The sequence below is a fragment of the Musca autumnalis genome, unplaced genomic scaffold (genome assembly GCF_047663935.1).
Source record: "Musca autumnalis isolate F117 unplaced genomic scaffold, ASM4766393v1 scaffold_5, whole genome shotgun sequence".
NCBI classification, from domain to species: Eukaryota; Metazoa; Arthropoda; class Insecta; order Diptera; family Muscidae; genus Musca; species Musca autumnalis.
This window is the reverse complement of record NW_027412088.1, coordinates 25,346,836-25,356,871: the sequence shown is the minus strand read 5'-3', so window position 1 is coordinate 25,356,871 and position 10,036 is coordinate 25,346,836.

Here is a 10,036-nt window from a genome sequence, read left to right as displayed (position 1 = left end):
AAAGTTTTAATCCCCGGCCGAAGGCCGGCTACTTAAGAACACTTTCAATTTAAATGAGAGTTTTGATCGCGTAGCCAACTTTTGTCCCTGTCCATAGGAGAAAATCTTAAATCCCCGGCTACTTAAGAACACTTTCAATTTAAAAGAGAGTTTTGATCGCGTAGCCCACTTTTGACCTTGTCTATAGGAGAAAGTCTTAAATCCACGGCCGAAGGCCGACTACTTAAGAACACCTTCAATTTAAAAGAGAGTTTTGATCGCGTAGCCCACTTTTGTCCCTGTCCATAAGAGAAAGTCTTAAATTCCCGGCCGAAGGCCGCCTGCTTAAGAACACTTTCAATTTAAAATAGAGTTTTGATCGTGTAGCCCGATAGTAACTTAATAAATTATTATTAGAAAATCTAATTACCATTATTAATTATTGGGGACATTGGAAAGTACTCTTCGTGAGCTTTAAAACGAGTTCCATATTGCATAGTTTTTAAAAATAATGGTGATAAAAGTAACAAAGTCAATACCCATATCTCGGGAAGTACGGACTTCCCCACGGAAAGCTATATATCGTTGTGTTCAGTGTGCCAAGGGCTATCGACTGTAAAAGTTTCAGCCCGATCCCAGAAGTGCCCATAAACAACATAAATGTGTTAGAAGTACGAAATTTCCGAAATGTCAAGACCCATATCTCAGGAAGTATGGACTTCCCCCCGGAAAATTATATATCGTTGTGTTCAGGGTCCCAAGGGCTACCAATAGTAAACATTTCAGCCCGATCCAAGAGGTGCCCATAAACAACCTATAGGTGTTGTTAAAGTACGAAATTTCCGAAATGTCAAGACCCATATCTCGGGAAATATGGACTTCCCCCAGGAGAATTATATATCGTTGGAATCAGGGTCCCAAGGGCTACCTATGATAAAAACTTCGGACCTATCCGAGAGGTGCCCCTAAACGGACCCAACTGTGTTCGAAGGGTGTAATACATGAGTGTGATTTTCGGGTAACAATCTAAAGATCTTTAATGTAGAAGTGTTCAATGCAAATCATCCATATCGTTATATAAATAATAATAATAATAAAAAAGTACAAAAGGGTCAGTCGGCTTTGCCGACAGACATAAACCCGCAGCCCAGATAGAATATATTTAGGGTATTTTTAGCATTTGTGGAGGTATTTAAAGGAATGGATCATTTTGGGAGTCAAATATTTTCGATAGATATCGCGCCCACTAATCATTTCAGTGGGTCATCGTATAACTGTTGGGCCAATATGCCAGGAAGCATGGACTTGTCCACGGAAAACAGGACCACAACGAACAGCATCGGTATACATTTCCATAGCATCTTCGAACAGACCCTAAATTGCACACAAACGTTGAACTTTTGTGGGGAAGGTATCCTAATGAGAGGACCGATATGGGTCATTTTAGAAGTAAAACTAAAATCGTACAAAATATTAGGAGTTCCAAAGTTTGGACCAAATTGGTTGCCCCGTTCAAGTGCATTCCATTTTAGTGACATTTTCTTAATTCAAAATTTGAACCAAATCGGTTGATTAGTTATCGTGCTTTCCAGCCAGTCCTTTCGGACTGTTTTCTCAAGAAGTATGGACTTGCCCCTGAAAAAAGTTTTGCCGTCGTAATTGAAGCAGCGAATGCAAGTTGCTGCAATAAAAATCAAAGTGATTCGAGAGCAGGTCTTAAAGTGAACTTATCGGAAACTTTGTGTGGGAGATACCCGAAGGAGTGGACAAATATAGTCCATATTCTAACCTGATATATATCTGGTAGATATTTTAGGATGTGTAAAGTATGTACCAAATCGGTTACACCATTTATCGTGCTCACAATTTTTCCGAACATTTTTGAACTTTTGTCGGCGAAGTACCTGAAGGAGTGGACCGATATGTCTTACATTCGAAATTAAACTATATTGGGACAAAATATTACGAAGGCCAAATTTTGGACCAAATCGATTAATCCGGTCGAGAGTTATCTTGCAAGCCAATCACTACACACGGTGCCATAAGGTTTTTTTGCACCTTTCAGGCTATTTTCTAAGGAAGTGTAGACTCGCTCCTGATGAAACTTGTACCGTCGTATGGGGAGCAGTGAATACAAGTTGTTAAAACAAAAATAAAAGCGATTCGAAAGCCGGTACTAAACTGAACTTTTCCAAAATTTTGTGTGTGATGTACCCGATGAAGTGGACCGATTGAGGCCATATTGGAACCACATTTGTGCAATGTATGGATCAAATCGTATACTCGAAAGCCAAATTTTGCACCGAATCGGTTGTTCCGTTCGAGATTTATCGTGCACTACAGTCAGCCAGACAGACGGACATGGCTAAATCAAGATGTATAAGCACCACCTTCGAATTTTATCTAATATTCGAAGAAATATTACGATATGCAAAGTGTGGACCAACGCAGTATTCGGTTCCAGAGTTGTCGTGTGCAATAGCCAGTACATTTGCTGGTTATAGGGGGTTTTACCTAAGCTCCGATTTACAATTTGGGGGGAGGTTGTATTTTTTTTTGTGTGCAAGGTTTTTGGTTGACGTGGGGGGATGGGGAAAGTTTTTTTGGTAGTGTGGAAGGGGCAAGTTGCCCCCCTCCCCCCCCCCCACAACTTGCTCAAATTCGAGAAGAGTTTCACTCGCGAGTGGAATTCGAGCGAATTCGAGCGAGTATACGGACCTCTGATTTTTACAGCTTAGGAGCCTTGAGTGCAACCTGTTGCAAGAAAACTCAAAACGATTCGATAGGAGGTCTTAAACCGCACTTTTCCGAGATTTTGTGTGAGAGGTACCCAAACGAGTTGACATATATAGTCCATATTATAACCTGATCCTGGAAAGTTTGGAATTCCTAAATAAATCGGGGTACACACGATCACTTTTGACAGTCAGTTTTGCTCAAATAATCGCTTGCTTGCCAGTGTGGCCGTTCCCTTCTCAAAAATATTTTGTGGTTGCCTGATGACTGACAAAAATGAGCGGCCACACTATGAAGCAAGCGATTTTTTGAGCAAAGCTGTCAGTCAAAACTGATCGTGTGTACTCCACTTAAGTCTTATATACATATATTTGTGATCAGTGGGGAAAAACTTTCTCCAAAAACTTTATATTTTTGTAATCAGGACAAAAAGACATACATACCTGTAATAAAATTTTCAGATTTTTCCGTTAGCTGGAAGATTATTCAATTTGTTCAATTGCCTCAAATGTATTTTCCTGCAATAGAGAATAGAGGGTAAATATTAGGAAATTCCAATTTAATATGCTTGCAAACATACCGGGCTGGGCTTACCATTGAATTTTGATCTATAGATGATTTTGGATGAAGTAAGATTTTGCAATCCGAAAGTTGTATACAGCGCGCACGAGTTTTTTTATATCTATTGTATTTACATACATATTTCTTCTTCAGCACTGACATTTTCTTTCAAAAGGTAACTTATATGTAGCTCGATTATGGCACAATAATATAAACACTATCAATATGCCTTGACCTCGATCATGATTAAATTAAATAGAACTTGAGCTCGATCATGTTTTGCAACCAAATTCCCATGGCGGAATTTACTGTGCCATGCAATTTCCACTTGAATTGGTGATAATTTTAATTACCTCAGTCATCGATAACTCATTATCGTTAATCGAAAGAAATGATTTCAAGGGAAATTTTATGACAAAGATGAGTGAAATTTTTCAAATGATCCTCGAACAGACCTTAAGCCGAAAATACATCCAACGTTTCAGTAAAGTTGAGAGTCATTTCTGATAAAAGAATCAGGGCAATCATGAATAACCCCCAGTTTTTGTAAATTTTTTAATTGTTTTCACACGAATTGTCAAATTTGTAGATCGATTTACTCGCCTTAGCGCAAATGTAGACCGCTGATTTTTAAATGCGGAATTCTTAACTATATAGAGAACTTGTCTACGAAAAAAGCTATGGATGCTTAAATTATTACGAATATAGACGAACGAACAAAAATTAGTTACAAAAACAGGGGGTAAATCCTTCGGAGTTTTCCGCACGGTAAATAATTTGAAAAAGTGAAATTCTTTTAAAATAAATATTTTAAAACGTTTAAAACTACTAAGATCACTTAATTATGCATTATTCTCGCTTTGGACATGGATGGAAATAAAAAATTCTGCAATTGGGAAAAGGTGTTTTCAGCTTAGCTGTTTGGTCGCACGGCCTGTTCTGGTTCAGTCTTTGACTGTCATGCATGGTAGAACAAACCAGGTAAAGTTAATACTACAACAAATACAACTCAACAACAACCACATAGAAATTTGTTTTTGTTTGTTACCCAGTCAGCATTTTTTGAAAATTTTAATCAAATTCGAGTCTTTTTTGATCCGACTGCACGATTAAAAAGCTAGAATATGAGCTCATTTTCTGATCATAAATGACTCCTTTGTCGGTAGGAAAACATAACCTCAGGCGACTCTTCTAAACAAATCACAAATGAGTCTTTTTCGAGTCGTATTTCAATCATTTATTGGTGTTTTGTTGATTAATTTCGGACCCTTTTTCGAGTCTTTTTAGAGTCATATTTATAATCATTTATGAGTCTTTTTGTTAGACGAAATAAATTTAAAAAAATGTCTTTTTATTCTTCTTTGTTTCTTTCCTATGTTTTATAGTCTTTTCTGCTTTGTTATGTCTTTTAATTATCCTATATGTTGCTTGGTGGTTAGTATACTGCTTCTTCATTTCACTTGGCAAAACCTGTTGTGTTGTGTTTTTCTGTACCTTTAATATTATACGTTACATTTATATCAAAATTTTGTAGAAAGTGTATATGAGAATTTTATTTTTTTATTTACAACCAAATAAAAATAAAACAAAGCAATCAGTTTTTAATCACCTAACTGTTTAAAATATGATCAGAGTATACATAATTATAATCACTTTTCAAACACCTGTATGACCCTTTTTTGATTAAGCATTTTTCAATCTTCCATGTTAGGACCCCATACGGGTGCTAATTTGGATCTTCCGGTAGCTCCTCGGTAACCTCTCAGGGCGATTCTTAACCCATCCAACTAAAACCCAGGGCCTAACATCATATTTTGATACATTACCACAAGAACAAACACATGACAATACACTAAACACTTACGGAGAACACTCTTGGAGAATAGGATCGATCGGTGGCCCCGATCCACACTCGACCCACCCATCCGTGGTCCATATAGATTCCGACCTCATTTTGTTATGGACCCCATTAGCTCCCTCTACCCATACACCTCCCTCATGCAGCCCCTTCCCTCCCTAAAATAACAACACTATTCCATATTCATTTTCTTATCAATACTCAAAAATCAAACATTTTTATTATATAAAACATAAGTCTATAATTAATAGATTATTCTTAATCCTAACAGTCAATAAAACATGATAACGACTTGTCGTGAAACAAAAAAAATTAATATCAAAAATCTTTACTTTCTTTACTCGAAATTTGGAACCTACAATCGTACGGAATTGGGGTGGTTTCGGGAAATTTCCCTAATATTTCTTGTAATCTTACTGTCCCTACCTAATCGAGCTCAATTAAGTGGTGATCGTAATATCTGAGACATTCAAAGTCTCTAAACAATTATAGAAAAACCCCTATCTATTACGCTTGTAACGTCCCTCACAATATTTTCAAGAACCAAAAAAGAAATAGATATAACAAAATTAAATACTAATAAAAAAAAATTAAATTAAATAAATGGTCAAAATTTAAGAGAAACAAATAAACATAAAAATAAACTACATATACTAATAATAATACATATACTTAACTAAAAGATATGAATTTAAAGTTTTCTGGGCGAATTCCGCAAATTTGAGCCTAAAAGTCTGCTTCACATGCAGCGCTCGCACTGATTATATCAGTTTTATTTCTCGTATTCCACTTTGAGTGGCCAACTGACATACGACTATATGATGTGCAGACTATTATTGCAATTACTGCAGTTTTATTCAAACAGCTGATAGCTGGTCAAAACTGGGTTCGGGACACTGCTACAATACTTAAGCAGCTGTCTTTTAGCACTCAGCACGCAGAGATGTATGCAACAGGGTGTTACGTAATTTGTATCGCCACAGACTGCCAGCGTATGGAGTTGCGGAGCGTAAATTGTCGCATGAAATTTAAATTCTTTGATTTTGCAACTTTTGTTGATAATTTCAGGGGAAACAATACGTTTTCCTACCTTGATGTTAGTAGTATTATAAACGGCAATGCTTGATAAATCACTTGAGATCTGATTATGCGTATGACACAGGCACACACTGTGATTCATGGACTACCTATGAACAAAATAAAATTTCCTTAAGCTTTTTGCTCTTTAATTTGTCTTCTTTTTTAAAAAAAAATGACACTCACTTTCTTGATTGTAGTCTACGGCATGAATTTTGGTTGTCACAAGTGTTAAACCTTCAAAGTCTTTTTATTATTCACTCAAGTTTTTATTTTCTACCGTTTTATAGCCAACAATAGCACAACATTTACGTCCGCACTCAGAAAATTCCACTTTAAATATGGATGATTACTCTTCATTTTTACCTTTTATAGGTGCATTTTCCCAAACAGACATTCTTCCAATAAATTATCAGTTTCAACCGTTTTTCTCTTTCTTTCAAACGTATGAATTCAAAATCCCCCATTTTCTAAACATACGCCAAACGCCATGACACCAACCGTTTGCATTCAGCGCTGGCAGTTATAATTATTTGGGCTACCCTGTACTGTTTAGTACGGTTGAATTTGACAGCTGGTCTGCAAACTCAAGTTGACAGCTGACATCAAAACATTTGTGCAGCCAACCACCACATACATTTATTGAACTTTCGTCTCCCTACATAACAAAACAAATTTTGATCAACAATCGGAAAGAAACTCAACTAAAAATTGCCCACATCCTCATCAAACCAAGAACTGGAGGTTTTCATGGGGTATTAGGCAAACCTGGCTTTCGTCACAATTCCATCTCTACGTTGTTCAACATTTTTTTTTTTTTTATCGGTTGGAATATGTGCGTGTGTGTAGGTGGCCTCCATATTGCCGGCCGCAAAAATAAACAAACTACAAGAAAATTTTATTTATTTTTTTCCCGTACAAACATAAGCTGGAAAAGATGCATTTTTTTTATAATTATGCCCATCCCGACATGAGCTGATTGCTGCTAGGCCATCCATCCTTAAGGTTTGTCCCCATTGGTTTTAACCAAGCATTTGTATGTGTGTTTGCATACAACCAGCTTGATCATTCACAATAGTGCTGTTTTTGTGAAGAAAACCAAAACAAACATATTCTGACCAGAATTAATTTAGTTCATCTGTGTTTTTTGGTGGATTTTAGATGCATTGGTCTGTGTTTGTCTTCTGTGCCGCCTTCCTGGACTGATGCAGCGAAGGGTCGCTCCTGAAACACGCTTCCGCCTCAATGCCAAGAAAGCTAATCCATTTCCCACACAGTGTAACCACTTTAGGGTGATGGATTTTTTTTAATAATTGAATTGTCTCGGTCTAATACCCGTCCCGCAACAAAACTCCGGCTATTACGAGCCTGCGCAGGAAGAACCGGTGTGCGGAGGGTTTGTTCGTCTCTGATAGGGATTGGTAATCGCCTCAAAAAGGCAGAACTATGAACAAATCGTGATTCTAATTATGCATGCGTCCCAACGTGGGGAACTCCCACACCCTGAGGTCTCATTGGCCGGGCATAAAAACATATTTTAGGGAAGTATAGTGTAATTTTGACAAATTATGTGATCATTTACTTTGGGTATATGTTATTTTCCAGACCCCCTAGTGGATTCAACCTTGTGATTTGACGGCCCGAGTTTTATTGCTTCGACTGCTTTGGGTTCGTATTGTTCCCAGGATCTGCTGGTAAGTTCCTTTGCTTATTTTCTTAGAACTATGACATATAGGACATGCACCAAAAATAATTACTTGTATAATTAAATCAAATAATTACCTATCCTATATTGCACATAGTTACTAATACTAATATCACAGTCGTTTTCGTTTGCCATAAAACAGCCTATCACAGTTGGTTATCACCTCTTGAGGTCCTTGGCATGAGCTATACCTAACGGCCGACCTTGAAGGTCCTCAAGCTCATACATGTTATTGCCAATCGTTTTCGATATTCTACATTTCGTGAATTTTCGCGCAAATTTCGCGTTAATGTTCTTTTGGAAGTCGCTTAATACATAGTTTCGGCGAAAAACTTCCTGCCCAGGCATGAACCTTGTTACCTTGACCCTCTGGTTATACCTTTTCGCACTTGCTTCATAGGCATTATGCATATTTTGCCTAATCTTTTCACGAATTAACTGCAAACGATCGTTTTTATCTAAATTAAGGATCTCGTGGTCAGTTAAAGATTTTAATTTCTTGGCCAAATTATAGTCAGTTCCTTTCAGGAACATGTGATACCCGAATAAGGCAAAAAAAGGTGTTACCCCGGTTGCCGAATGTACGGCCGTTCGCAGCGCACATTCGATCTCCGTTAAGTAGAGATCCCAATCCCTATGATCTTTCTCCATGTATGCTCGAATCGCCGCCAGAACGGATTGATTAACCCGTTCTGAGGCGTTCGATTGGGGTGAGTATGGGGCCGTTTGTAGATGTTTTATTTGGTATGCCGTTATCAGATCTTTAAATTGTTTGGAGATAAATTGTGCCCCATTATCACTATGGATAGTTTCTGGCACACCGAACTTTCTAAATACCTCTTCCACCAAAAACTTGACCACGTTACTGGCAGTCGCTTCTTTCATGGATTTCAGGAATACGAACTTCGAAAAGTGGTCTACTACTATGAAAATATAAGCGTTGCCACTTTTCGAACGTGGGTATTTCCCCAAAAAATCAATATAAAGCTTTTGGAAAGGTCGTTCGGTTTTAACTTCGTTTCCGATGGTGGTTTGAGTATTATAGTTCGCGTTTTTGGTCTCTTTACAAGTCGTACATTTTCCCACATATTGACGAACCTGTGACGTCATATGGGGCCAATAAAATTTTTCTCTTAGGCGACCAAGTGTCTTTGCGATACCACAGTGGGCAGAAATGGGAGGGTCGTGTGCCTTTTCTATAAGTCCATGGGTTAAGGCTTCCGGAATCCACAATCTCCATTCATATTCTCCCAGTTCCTGGTCAGTATTCGGTAACATCCTTTTATATACCAATCCTTCTTCCACCTTAAGGTCTGGCAACCTATCTCTATTATCTAGTATTGTCTTTTTTAATTCTTCATAACCATCTTTTTGGAACTCGCTCATATCAAAGTCGAGGACTTGGTCCATCTCAAGCTCCTCAATCATTGGGAGCCTCGACAATGTATCTGCCACTACATTGTCTTTTCCCTTCCTGTGCTCTATCTCGAAGCGGTAATGCTGTAACTGAAGTGACCAACGGGCGAGACGACCGCTCAAGTCTTTCAAGTTCATTAACCATTGGAGGCTAGCATGGTCTGTTATGACAGTAAAGTCCATTAATTCGACATAAGGTCGGAACTTCTTCACTGCCATAACAGCCGCTAGACACTCCTTTTCGGTTACACTGTAATTTTTTTGACTTGAGTTTAACTTCTGGGAGTAAAAAGCGATCGGGTGCTCGTCTCCGTGGTCACTCAGCTGGAACAGTACGGCCCCGATACCGTATTCCGAGGCATCACACTGAATGTAGAACCTCTTCTTAAAATCTGCATGTCTAAGCACAGGGGCACTTATTAGTGCTCTTTTCAAATTGCCAAAGGCTGTAATGGCTTCTTTGCTCATAGTGAACTTTTTGTTCTTTTTCAACATGTCCGTCAGTGGGGCAGAGATGGTCGCAAAATCTCGGATGAACCGACGGTACCATCCCGCCGTTCCCAAGAAACTGCGAACTTCTCTAGGGTTTCTGGGTACCGCTATCTGCTTTATGGCTTGCACCTTTTCGGGGTCTGTCTTCAACATTCCTCCCCCAATAATAAACCCTAGGTACTTAAGCTCTTGGAAGCAGAATTGTGACTTTT